General features: G+C 38.0%; 1 protein-coding gene across 1 annotated transcript in view; it reads right to left on the bottom strand.

Annotated features, from left to right (window-relative positions):
* qin (tudor domain-containing protein qin) overlaps positions 1-14,037 on the bottom strand; it is a 571,075-nt gene that overhangs the window by 547,373 nt on the left and 9,665 nt on the right. The gene's annotated exons all lie outside the window — the stretch shown is intronic.

Genomic DNA, 14,037 nt, shown 5'->3' with positions numbered 1-14,037 from the left:
TCCAGCAAAATATCACGTAGCTACAACAAAGTTGAAGAGGACTTAATTGCCAAATAAATCTCCCCAGCATATCCCACCCATTCTTAATAGGACTGAGATCAGTGAATGTGGGGTCAGGAAAGTGATGGAAATCCATGTCATGTTCTCCAAACCATTCTTGCACAATCCCGGTACAATTCGCTGTTCCAATTTCATCCATAAAGTGGCCATTACCTTTAGGATTAAAGTGTAACATTGCAGGGTGCAGCAGATCTGATACAAAATTCAGGCTCCCTGGATGACATTCGACTTTCCGTCAGTATCAACAGACCCAGTCTGTGCCAACAAAACATTCCCTATACCATGACACCACTCCCAGATGCCTGGGTTATCTTAACAAAGCAAGCAAGGTCCATCACTTTGTGAGGCTCTCTCCACACTCTTGTCTACCATCAGTGCAAAACAAAGTGTATCGTGATTTATCTGACCACATGACTTTCTTCCATTGTTCCACTGTCTAATCACAACAAAGGAAAGAAAACGAGAGAAAAAAAGGAAAAAGGGAAAAGGAAAAAAGGGGAAATAAAAAAATATGAAAGAATTATAAAATTAGAAAATACAAATATATTTATAGTTGAGTCTGCTAATAAGAATCATAATTGTTTGCAGATAAATGCTTTTATGTTTGCCATTAAACAAGAGTTTATTGATAGCCAGTAGAGATCAGCCTCCCCAAGACAAGGGTAGCGACATGTCCCAGGAAGTTGACCTGTTGGGGGGAGGTCACAGCAAAGGATCAATTAAGGATAAAATTATAGATTAAAGATTTTAAGCACAGATGAGCTGTTGCTCAGGTAGTGCATTATACAAGTAGCACAGGTTAGTGATGATGATGATGTCTAATCACAACATTCTCAGCACCACTGCAGGCAGATTTTTCTTTTTTCTTCTCTGAAACAAGGAAGAGGTTTCCAAAAAGGCAGGTGACTGCGAATACCTAATTTCTTCACTTCCCTGTGCATAGCAGGAGTTGAATTAGGGCAGTGCTTGCTTGAGTCAGTTGTCATTTGCTTCACGCTAGATATCCTAATTTTTTATAGTCTTTAGAGTATGATGGCTTTGCTCTTGAGGCATTCTTTTTTTGCACATTTACGCCTTTGTGATGCGGAAGAACTGCTTGCTTTCCAGTCATTAAAAACCCTTGAGATGGATGCTTTTGAAAAAACAGTTATGTCTTGCATTTCTTGAATCATGGCTCCTGCTAAATATGCACCACTATAAGACTTTTTTCTAAGTCTGAAAAATCATGTGGCTTCAGATTACTGCAGTCCTTATACTCAATGAGGAATCACGTCGCCACCCCATATCACAGTTTTCTTTGCATCTATCAGTATTTCTTTTGTCTGTGACTGTCTTAATACAAAGATTCGTATTTTTTGGCCAGTGTGTGTATTTACAATTTCCATCTTTAAAACCTTTAATTACTGTACCATATATAAAGCTACTGCATAAATTGGAACAATTCAGCACTGAGTGGACTTTATCTATAGTAGAATTACTACTATGGATAAAGGGATGAAGACATGGTAGGAGATAAAGACTGGTTATAAATGGTTTTCATGGACTAATGTTTTGTAATGGTTTCCACAGGTATCGGTGTTGACTCCCATACTGTTTTTAATATTTACTAATGACATTTCATGGTATTTCAAATTTGATGTCTAAATTTGCTGATGATACAAAGATGAGCCTACCAGTAATCAGTAGATGGGCTCATTGCAAAAATGGCAATGAGGTTTAACACTGATCCATAATAATGTTCTGTATCAATGTTAAACCTCTTTCTTGGGCAGTATCATAAGTGGTACTAAACTCAAGGAGGTGGAGTATGAAAAAGAATTAATAGTAATTGGGCAGTTTGACATGAAATTATCTGAGCAGTGCAAGCAGGCTTATTGTCTTCATCTGTCAGAAGAGCCCATGGGCTTCTGTCAATGATATACAGCAAATTTTACAGCAGGATAAAGACATGATTATCCTATTGTATAAGGCAGGTGTGGCCAACTTAATTTGTGATGCGATCTACTTTTTTTCTTCAAAATGTGCTGCGATCTACCATCTCAAGAATTTCATTGCACATGGTTAAAAAAGTTAATCAACACATATTGAAAAATGTTGTTTATAAATTTTGAAATTAAATACAATTCAGAATTTTTATTTTAAATTCATGCATATTTAAATTTTTAATTTATGTGAAATTTGTGTCTTCATGTCATCTTCCAAGCTTTCAAAACAGGGATATACTGTGATAAGGTCAACCATAAAGAATCTTCTGTTTGCAAGTCCGTAAGAGTAGAGCGATTCTTCATCTTTCTTTGTTTCAAATACGAAAAGGCCGATTCACATAGATATGTGGAATTTATAAGTTCACTGCATTTTTTTACATTTGAGTACTTTTCTCAGCAAACATATTTCCAAAAGTCCTTTTTTGATGATCTGGCTTTTAGGAAGATATCATTTTGCAAAGTAATAATTTCATTTTCAAGTAATATTTTCTGCAATTTGTTTTGCATCTAAGTCGACATTAAATATATTGAACAATGTCTTCAATTATTTTAAAATCACTGGATCTGGTTTCAAAATCATCCACAACTTTCTCAATTTCAGAAACACATTTCGCACTATTAAATTCAAAAAAGGATTTTTGCAAATTACCTTGCATATTTGTAAAACGACCGAATTTTTTTTTTTCTTTGAAATATTAGTCATTGTCAAAAATTGATATTTATATACAGAAATACTACTAATCATGTCACCCACATTTTTATTTTTTCCTTGTAATTCCAAATTCAGATCACATAATTTACTGGTAAAATCTGCCAAAAAAGCCAGATCACACAACCACTCCATATCTTGTAGTTGCTCATAATCATCACTCCCTTTGATCAACAATTTTTTAATTTCATTCAGCAAATTTCAAAATCTCTGTAGAAACTTACTCCGACTCATCCACCTTCACATCTGTGTGTAATATCAAATCTGGTTCATGTTCATTGAGTTGCATTTCGAAAAGTCTCCTTTGAAGAGATTGTCGTCTGATGGAATTCATGATTTTGAAAGATATGTCCATAACAATTTTAGTATTTAATCTTTTGCCGGCTAACACTTGTTGTTGGATGATACAGTTGGTAACTCAAAAAATCTGGGAATTCATCATCCTTTTGGCACAGTGCGATGAATTCGTTAAGATGACCCGTCATTGCTTTAGCTCCATCTGTTGTTATTGATACGAGCTTAAATGGTGGTAATTTCATTTTTTCTAAAATCACTATTAGATGAAAAATTCAATTGGTATTTACCATAGAGTGCGTTGAAGTGCTTGTCTAAATTTCCTTTTTTGGGTATAACCAGTGGTGAGCTGTGAATATTTTAACAACAGGCTCGCACTTTTGCCGACTTTTTGATGTGAAACATCCTTTTGGAGGGTAGCTACCGAGTAAATCTGATCGGTCACGAAAGTGACATCACCAGCGGCATCTGCCAGAGGTGCTTCCCATGCTCAGACAACTAGTCTATGTGGGACACTCACTAGTAGTATAATTAGATTAGAGTGCGTGACACATTTTTCGTGACCAGTACGTCACAACCATGTGACGTCATATAGTGATGCGAAGGATGTTTCACATTAAACCATCTACCGTTCGTGCTCAGCAGACGTGTGACTTTTTTATTCTTTTTTTTAGAACTAGGGAAATTAATGGATACATTTTTTTTCACGATAAAATTTTAATATTGCGAATAAAAAATAACAAAAATATTTTCCATATTACAAATAACGAATTATCACAAAACATTCTAGAATATAAAAACAAATATTACATAAAAAACAAACTGTTCTAGAAAAGGTACACAAAAATCACAGATTACATGAAAAAAATATTGCACAAATATTCAAGAAAATTTTCTTTTAAAAATTGCCAAATGAAATTTACTTCTTTATTAATATTGACATTACGACCCAGATCAAAAAGCAATGGTTTTCCATTTAGATGTATGGTCATCATAATCTGCAATGTGTTTAATTTTCAACATTATTCATTACGCTGAAAGCTCGCTCAGTTTCAGCACTGCTAATCACAATGGTTTCAAAGATATTTCTGGATTTCTTAATTGTAAAGGGAATTTCACTCAATTTTAAAGATAAACTGTCTTCGACAAAATCACTAAAATCATTAATTTTTATTTCATATTTTATCAAAAAACAAATTTCTTATTCGGTTTTCACAGTCTTGCCACCGAAACGGAAGTTCTTTTAAATTCCACGATTTCTGGTAGAATATGTTAGCATTAGCATTAGTAGAGGCATTTGATGCAAGAAAGCAAGCTTATGCAGCATCAGCCAAAAAAAAAAAAAAAACCCACTTCCACTTCACCCCTCTGTTCGTTCAAAATACCTGTCCAGCTGAGCCTTAAACTTATTTAGGCTATCAACTTCCACGACAAGGGATGGAAGTCTGTTCCACCAACCAACCACTCGCTGGCTAAAGGCAAATTTCCGCACGTCTATCCTACATCTGTCTTTCCTCAATTTGAATTTATGCCCTCTCAGGTGATTATTCTGAGCGAGAGGAAGGATCCCATCAGCATTGAGCATGCTCAAACCATTCAATGCTTTATACACCTCTATCAGATCACCTCGCTGGTGCCTAGTCTCCAGACACTGTAATTTGCAAAACTTAAGCCTTTCTTCGTAACAGCACCCCTCTGTTCCATTCACTAATCTTGTGGCCCTTCTCTGCACTCGTTCCAGCAGCTCTACATCCTTCTTGAAATGAGGCCTCCAGACCTGTATACAGTACTCTAGGTGTGGCCTGACCATTGCCTTATACAAGGGAATAATCACCTCCTTATCCCTGCTAGAAAAATTCCTATATATCATTGACAATACACCATGCGCTACTCTTGCAGCCCGTCTGCACTACTCAGAGAACTTCATATCTGCCTGCACAACCACCCCCAGGTCCCTTTCATTCTCTACCACTGTCAGTGCAGTACGACAGAGTTGATACGTTGCTCTGGGGTTGCTGTTTCCCATGTGTAGTACTTTACATTTGTCAATGTTAAACTTTATTTGCCACCTCTCAGCCCATCTGCTCAACCTTTCCAGATCCTGTTGCAGCAGCATAGTGTCAGTAGTGTCCTTGACAACCCTGCCTACCTTTGTATCGTCTGCAAACTTCGACATTAAGCTTGATATACCATCATCAATATCATTTATGAATACAGAAAACAATAATGGACCCAACACTGAGCCCTGAGGGACTCCACTAATAACATTAGTCCACAACGAGCAGTGTCCATTGATTACCACTCTCTGTCTTCTCCCCCTCAGCCACCCCTTTATCCACAGCAGCAATTTGCCTCCAATGTCACACTGCTCCAATTTGTGCAGCAGTCTTCCATGTGCGACAGTATCAAAAGCCCTTATAAGATCCAAGTATATAATATCAAAGTTATTCCCTGCATCCAGTTCCTTTGTGACTGCATCATAGTATCCAATCAAATTGGTCAGGCAAGACTTCCCCTTAACAAAACCATGCTGTGTCCGAGCTATAACTGAAGTCTTGTCTAAATGATCCTGCAGTGCTTCTTTAACTAGTGCCTCCATTAATTTTCCTGGAACAGAAGTTAAATTCACAAGTCTATAATTGCTTGTGTCAGCCTTTGATCCTCCTTTGTGAATTGGGGTCACATTTGCACATCTCCAGTCTGTGGTAAGCTCTCATAATTATGGCTAAGGGTTTGCTTACTTCGTCTGCTGCCTCCTTTAATATAACTGGATAGATCCCATCCACCCCGGGTGCCTTTGTTGTGTTTATCTTCAACAATTTCTCCTCCACTTTACTCTCAGTTATTACAAGATTCTCTAGCTTACTGCTAGAGTTGAATACACCTCTGGCTTTCCCCTCGCTAAATAACTCCTCACGTGTGAATGTCGATGCAAAATATTCATTTAGTTTGTTAGATACCTGAGCAGGATCATCAACAGTTGACCCATCGATATAAAGTGGACCAATCTGATTCATTCCCTTCCTTCTAGAGTTTACATAAGTAAAGAACTCTTTGCTGTTTTTCTTTGCATCCCTTGCCAAAGATTTCTCGTAATCTGCCTAACCTCCTTTGTAACTTGGTTACAGATCAACTTGTATCTATCATAGGCTTCTGTGCCATGTGTTAATTTGTATGTATCCCATGCATGTTTCTTCTCTGCCATATGCCTCATCAGTTCATCTGACATGTTTAAAATTTCTTTCAATGGTATGATTATTTTCTTTATTTAATTTGAAACCACCCTGTTGCATTAATAACTTATCCTTTAAGGATAAAAGGATGCATTTAATAACTTGTCACGAGGTAATTTTACTGTTCTTACTTTCGATTCCTTCAAATTCTTTCCACTTCAACATGCTCTCAATTTTAGCTTCATATTTTCCTTCAGAATTTTTCAAATTAGCAATAGCACTGATAGTTCAAATAATTAATTTATCTGCTTTTGCCATAGTGAATCTGTAAAGCTTCTGAAATGTAAGAGTTCCTGCAGGATGTCGATCATTAGTGCTAAATGGTTAAGAAATTCCAGATTTAAAAGTCGCTTTCAGCAGTCAGGGTGCTTGAATCCGAGTCACTCAAGGCACGTGTACTTATGCACTCGCGCACCTGACCACTGGGCTACGGTGGCATCTGATCCAAAATGTTTGCACAACGCAGAATAATTCTCTTAAACTGCAATTACCATTCACAAACTACAAGCTGCTCTTTGTAGCTCAAACACATGACCAATCTTTGTAGTTTCCACATCAAGTTCTTTAGCAATCATCCTTAATTTGTGCTAGTTTTTTGGAGATTGGTAATACAGTTTTTTTTTGTTTTTTTTAAAATTATTGCCTGTATGCCATTATATTTTAGAACATTTTCTACGCAGTGAAAGGCTCGACAAGGTTTCAAAATCTGTCAACATTTCATCTTCTTAAAGTTTATATAATATCTTAGTTTCCTCAATCTCTCCCCCTACATTGCTACTGTCACTAGTTCTTTGAATACTGTGCAAAATATCGGAATCACTCAGATATTCAGCTACTGTGAACATGTAAACATAGACAAGAGAAATTTACTGGAAGGCATGGATCACTCACTTCTCCGAAAAACATACGCCCGTTTGTCGGAGTAAAGGGAACCACAACACAGGTTGACCAGAGGCTATTATCCATGTCGGGTATCTTCTTAATCCTCTGACTGGCTATGGAAAGCATATTGACTAGTGCGACTTCTCGGAATGTGGCTGCATAAGTTTTACGGACACCACTAACGTTGTGAAACGGTAACCCTTTCACCCTTAATTCACACTTTCTAATTACCTAAAGGCCACAGGTGAGAACAATGCATACAAAGTTCTCTCCTATCTGTTCGTTACATGGAAATAATTTTCGTTCTACGAAAACTACTGTATTTTAAATGTAATTACCAAGGGGAATTTTAAAAAATTTGGTATAAAGAAGTTGGTTAAACAGAGGTCCAACTGTAATTAAATCAAAAATTAAGCAATTTTAAAATACATAACCGATTGATTGTGCCATTAAAATGCTAGGAATGGGGACCCGTTCGCCCCACCATAGTTTCAGCTCTGGATACTCAACAATTGCGCATTTAGGATTTCATTTGTAAAATAAATGATCGTCTCAACAATGGGCTTGCAAATTTTCAAAAAAAAATAACAATGGGCTCTCGCGAGCCCACTATAGCTCACCACTGGGTATAACCGCGGAAGCATTGCAAATCAAACGACAACATTTTTCTTTTATCATTACAAAAAAGTATTCTAGTTCCGACTCTTAATGAAAATGGTACGTTTTACTCTTTTCTGTAGTATTCATTTTAAATCAAAGGGTATTAAATTAAGTATAAGTACTGTCCAGTTATTAATATTAAGTAAGCTAAATAAGAATTCGACATATACACTATTGCTCTCCATAACATAACTGCGTGAATTTTCGCTACACAAGCCCAGCAGCTGCGGGGTGGCAAAAGTAGTCACGTGGTTCAACGGATTTGTAATAAGCATATGCAATGGCACGCATAACAATAATAACATTTAGATTTTGACTAATCTATTTTTTATATATATTTAAAATTTGTCGTGATCGACTGAAATTAAAGCCGCGATTGACTGGTAGATTGTGATCGAACCTTTGGCCACCCCTGGTATATGACTAGGTCACATCTGGAATACTGCTACAGATTTGGAAACCTCACTTTAGGAAGGTCATAGATTTACATTTACTGCGCTCGTAAATGTAATTTACAAGCGCAGGCAAACTAACAAATTCAATAGGTTGCTAGAGGAATCTGTGATTGCACATAATAGGGATATTGGTAACTTTATTCATAACTTTAGTGGCAAACAGTTTACTAAAGAACAGAAGCCTGGGACCAAAGTTTGCTCTAGTACCTGCTAAGCCTCCCATTGTGGAGATAGCTATGGGAGTGGAGAAAGCCATCAACAAGCTACCCGTGATCCAGGCTGATGAGATACGGGTTAGGATTGCAATGATTTTAAGTCAGGCCAGGACAGCGTATTCTAATCTTAGCCATAGACATAGCATTAAGACAGCTTAGACAGGATGAGGATATTATAATGTTACCTGCTGACAAAGGCAGATCTACAGTTATACTGAACAAAAAAAAAAAAAAAAGATTACTGTGCAAAAGCTCTAGATCTTTTACAGGATACCAACGTATATAAAGTTACCCATCGAAATCCATTAGCTGGTTTGGAGAGACAAGTTAATAGCATTATACAGGGCTGGCATAAAGCAGGCAAAATATCTAAAGAAGTTTATTGGACTCTACATGCCTCAGGATGTCGAATACTCCGGTTCTATGGCCTCCCAAAGACGCAAAAGGTGGGTGTTCCATTGCGACCAATAATACCGTTTGTGGGAAGCCCCACTTATGCCTTATAGGGATTTTTAGCTAGAATTATTTCTCCTATAGCGGGATCTCCAGTTTGGTAGTTAAAGATAGCAAGGAATTTGTAAATTTTATAAGAAGCCAGTTTATAGGTGAAGATGAACTTATGATCTCTTTCGTGGTATCTTTGTTCACGCGTATCACCATTAGACATGGGGTGCATTGTGTAAAATTAGCCTTGGAACAGGATGATACCTTAAGTGCTAGATGTTTATTAAGTATCGATGATATCTGTAAAGGCGTAGAGTTCTGCCTTGCTAGCACTACCACGATTTTTCAAAATGTTATGTATAAGCAGGTCCATGGCACGGCCATGGGTTCCCCCATCAGTGCCGTTGTAGGCAATTTGGCCAGGGAGAAACTAGAAACCGGGGTGTTTCATCAGTTGGATTTCCCCATGCACGAGTGGAGGAGATATGTGGACAATACGTTCACCATTATAAAAAAGGGGAAGGAAGATGAAGTGCTCAATTTACTTAACAGCTTCTCCCCATTTATACAATTTACCTCGGAGTTGGAAACAGCTGGGTCCCTCCCATTTCTGGATGTCCTGGTTAGCAGAGATGGGCCTAGAATAAAGACAACAATCTATAGAAAGCCAATGTGCTGTAGCCAGTATGTATGTTCATTACAGCTCGGCACAGGCTTATCAACATAAGAATAGTGTAGGCAGGGCGCAGTTGAATAGGGTGTGGACCCACTGTAGTACCCCCGAGGATAAGGAAATGGAAATTTGTAGATTCACGGCAGATCTCAGCAAGCGTGGGTACCCCTAGAGGGTCTTAGACAAATATATTAATAGGGTAGATCCAATCGTAGGGAGTCGCCTGCCCCTGTGGCTACCGCATACATTCCTTACTATCCGGGCCTTTCAGAACACATTGTACGGGCATTGCGGGAGTGTCAGACCTGCTGTGTGCAACTTCAGGGACGGAGGTTGCACACAGTGGTGTCTCAAGTCAAAGATCCCGTAGCCCAAGATTCTACTAGTAGTGTGGTCTATGAGATCAAGTGCCCGGATTGTTAGGAGCGTTGTGTGGGGGAGACGGGGCGGCGTTTAAAAGACCGTCTGGGGGAGCACATGACCGCTATTAAGACTGCAAACTATGTGAGGTCTGCTGGCAGAGCATTTCTGGGAGAAGCAACATCGGATCTCCCCTGAGGATGCTGTCATTACTGACTGTGCCCATGGATTTTGGGAACGCAAGTGGCTCAAGAGCTTGCGAATCGGTTCATCCAGTAATAATACTATTAACATGGACAGGGGTATGAGTTTACACCCCCTGTTTGAGGCAGTTGTCCTCAGACGGGATGACCGGTTCCGTTTGACATGCTCCTGAGCCACTTCCATTTCCGATGCGCATGTGGGGAATGCCGACCATGTGCCTGGTGAATCACGTTTGACTGCCACGGGCCTGCTCTGTTGAAGAAGGAGACAGCAATCTCCGAAAGCTTCGGTATTTTAGCAAATTTTAACGATTTTAGTATTGTTTTTAATTGTTTTATTGTAATCTAATTTATTTTATTGTAATAGTTTAGTCTCTCGATATTGTATCATAGTATTTTATATTTTATTTTTGTATTTTACTTTATTTTATAGTAAAATTTTTAATCGCTTGGCTGGTGTTTGAGTGTAATTATTTTAGTCTTCGTATGTTGGTGGAGGGACCTAATATCATGATATTCAGCCTCGGTTGTAATGCCTTTTCACTGTACCCTATTCTCTCAAATTATGGTGGATGTTGACAATCACATGCCAATTAGGGTGTCACCTTTTTTGAAAACAACGCTAGTATCTGGTGGCTGCACCTTTAACGTTTCCTTCACATACATCATACACAAAGTGAATGTCTGCATATTCTGCTAATGCTCTTCTACTTGCTTTACATGTAATGAAGTTACTATAATGCAGCAAGCAATCCATTCGTTACAGCATTACATTTTCATTGTGCATTTTATAAAAAATACAGTACAATTTACATAATATTTTATACAACAATCTGATTTGTATACTACACTTCATGATGTTCACAAAACACTAGAAGTGAAAATGACATCGCTAATCTGTTTAACACAAATTGAAAACTTGTTGCTCCTATTGCAAACTGAGTGTAGACTTTTCTTGTATTTTAATGAACCATTCCCTCAATCAACGTTGATTTCAAGGGCACCCTGTATATGTATATCTATGTTTAGTGTGGTATTTTTAGTATTAGTACCAGTATTATTGGCAACAGGATGCAAGTAAAAGCTTATACATCAGCACAAAAAAATTTATTTTTCCTATCACTTCCAACAATTTGTCTTCTCTGTCATTAAGCTCGTCAGTTCAGTTGGCATCCATTTCGGTCTAAAGCCTGAATATCTCGTAGTTGTTATAAAACTCTTAGTGACCTCTATGATTGCTTCCTACTAGGCATTTACATTTTTAAAAAATAAGTGGTCCTACTGAAAAGAGTTTAAAAATGTCTGAGACTTATAATCACCCTTCAAAAACAAAATCTCTTCTCTTTACCTATGACAGCTTTTATTTCTCTAAAATAATTGCCACGTCAAAACATTATGACCACCTAAAGCAGCATTTCCCAAATTATATATTTATGTAAAAATAAGAATAAAGTTTGGTTGTTTTAAACATAAAACTGAATTTTCTTTGCAGAAAATTCACTATTTACACACACACACACACACACACACACACACACACACACACACACACACACACACACACAGCTATATCTTGCATATTTGTGAATCTCTCTATAGCAGAATATGATAGAGGCAAATGGAATGACTCTTTTTTTTTTTTTGCACAGAGTGCGGGGAGATTAATTAAAAACAAATTAAAATGAGTTACCACAGTATGATCACCAGGAGGCAAAAGGTAGCACTGTTTTTATGCATTGGTATTAATTATATTAAGAACAGGTGCTGAGGAATTATTTAATAAACGTAGGCCTATGTTGGAAAAAAGTCACAACTTAGAATTGAAATTGTCTGCAATTCTGCTAAGATATGAGAAGAGAGAGTACGTAACAAGAGCTGTATCCAGGGATGCCGCTAGCATTTGTGGTGCCCAATGCAAAACCTTGTAATGGCACCTAATTCATATCATATCTTAACATGCATGCATGCATGCATATATATATATATATATATATATATATGCATGCATGCATGCATATATATATATACACACACACACACACACACACACATATGCAGTAGTGCATCTAACAGCACTAGATGGTGCTGCTAGATGCACTACTAGCGATATTTTAGGCGGCACTTGTGGCAAGTGCCTCACTTGTGCAGGGCCTGGTTGTATCAATCAATTCAGATCTGGACAGACTGTGTGGGACTCGTGGGATAGCATTTTTCACAGCATGGTCTGTGCTTGTTGGCAGAAGAGATCATTTTTAAAGGGATGGAATACACTTAAATAAAGTGGATGCAAGATGCTTTCAAGGGAATGTTAGGTGGGTTGGAAAATTACTAGCTTGTGGGGGAGGAGGGGGAGAATAACAGATTAACAGTAGCTTCAAGCTACTGTTAATCTGTTATTCTATTAATCTAATCTATTAATCTATATACAGGTGAAAGTGATTCTAGGACTACCACAATTGTGATATGCACCTGGCTGGAAATCAAGATGTGGATTACAAGGCATGCTAATGTGGGAAGGAGGGAGGGCCTCATGGGAGAAGCAAATACATAGGTTGTGTTACAGTTACTAAAAGCACAAACCAGCATATATATATACTTGCCTGTACATCAATGCTAGGAGTACAGTAAACAAAATTCACAAATTTGATGCACTGGCTAAGTGTTCATGTGCGGATATTGGAGACCTATTTAGAAACACGGTACCAGTGCTACTCAGACGTGGTATAAAATTTAATGTAGTAAATCTCACATATACAAAAAGGAGAAATTGCAAACAGAACTGAAGTGGGGGGAGTTGTGCTCATGGGGTAACCCAGTAACAGCATATGCAAATTGCTGAACTTGAAATTTTAAATTTCCATCAAGGCGATGTGCAATTTTTTATTATTCTTTCAGTATAGTTCTGACTTTTGATCTGCATCTGATTTTGCTGGAATTTGTGGATTATGCCCATAAAAAATTAATCTCAGTTTTAGACATTCTATGCCTATAAGCCAGTTTACATAATAACAAGCTTGAGCATTTGAGAATGCCATGTGCTCGTAATAAGAAATGAACATCATGGGTCAGAAAAATTATGTAGATGTCTAATATTAATTGATTTTTGATTTTAATTTCATATCTTACATGTGTTTCAGTTTGAAGTGTGTTAGTTGGATTATAATTTCTGGTGAATAATGTAATTTGGATTGCAAGTCTTTGGTCAATATCGTACACTGAGTGGACAGAAATCATGGGATGGGCCTACCTAATAGCAGGTAGGCCCACCTTTTTCCCAGATAAGGGCAGTCACACAGCGAGGCATTCAGTCCACTAGTTCACGAAAGTATTCCACAGGTATTTCCATCCATGCTTGCTGCACCTCTGTCCATAATTCCGTCGTATTCCTAGGTGTAGGATCCAAAGCACGAACAGATCTTTCGATAGTATCCCAAAGATGCTCCACAGGGTACATGTCTGGTGAACAGGAAGGCCATTCCATGGTGCTAAAATCTGCAGAATGCTCTTTGAACCATGTTCTAGTCCCAACGTGCGCCAGTTGAACATGCCCCAGACCATTAACGACATCCACCTGCCTGAACAGTTCCTTGTGGACATGACAGGTGCACAGCTTTGTGAGGTTTCTGAAAGATACACACCCTCGTGTCCACTCAAAATAACTGGAAACGGGACTCAACAGACCAAGAGACCCATCTCCAGTCTGGAGATCATCTACTTGGATGATCTGCAGTCATCTAAGGTCCGGTACCGATGTTCTTTTGTCTAGTTGAGGCGTACAGTCCTGTGTCGTGGTGTTAGCAATGGGAATCTGGTGGGTGACAGGGTCCCATAATCTATTGCAGCTAATGATCACCTGATGGCCTT

Source organism: Mastigoproctus giganteus, chromosome 9 (genome assembly GCF_048544385.1).
Source record: "Mastigoproctus giganteus isolate SK-2022 chromosome 9, ASM4854438v1, whole genome shotgun sequence".
In the NCBI taxonomy this organism is placed as follows: domain Eukaryota; kingdom Metazoa; phylum Arthropoda; class Arachnida; order Uropygi; family Thelyphonidae; genus Mastigoproctus; species Mastigoproctus giganteus.
Note: the sequence above shows the minus strand (reverse complement) of the source record. Positions and strands in the feature narration are given on the sequence as shown.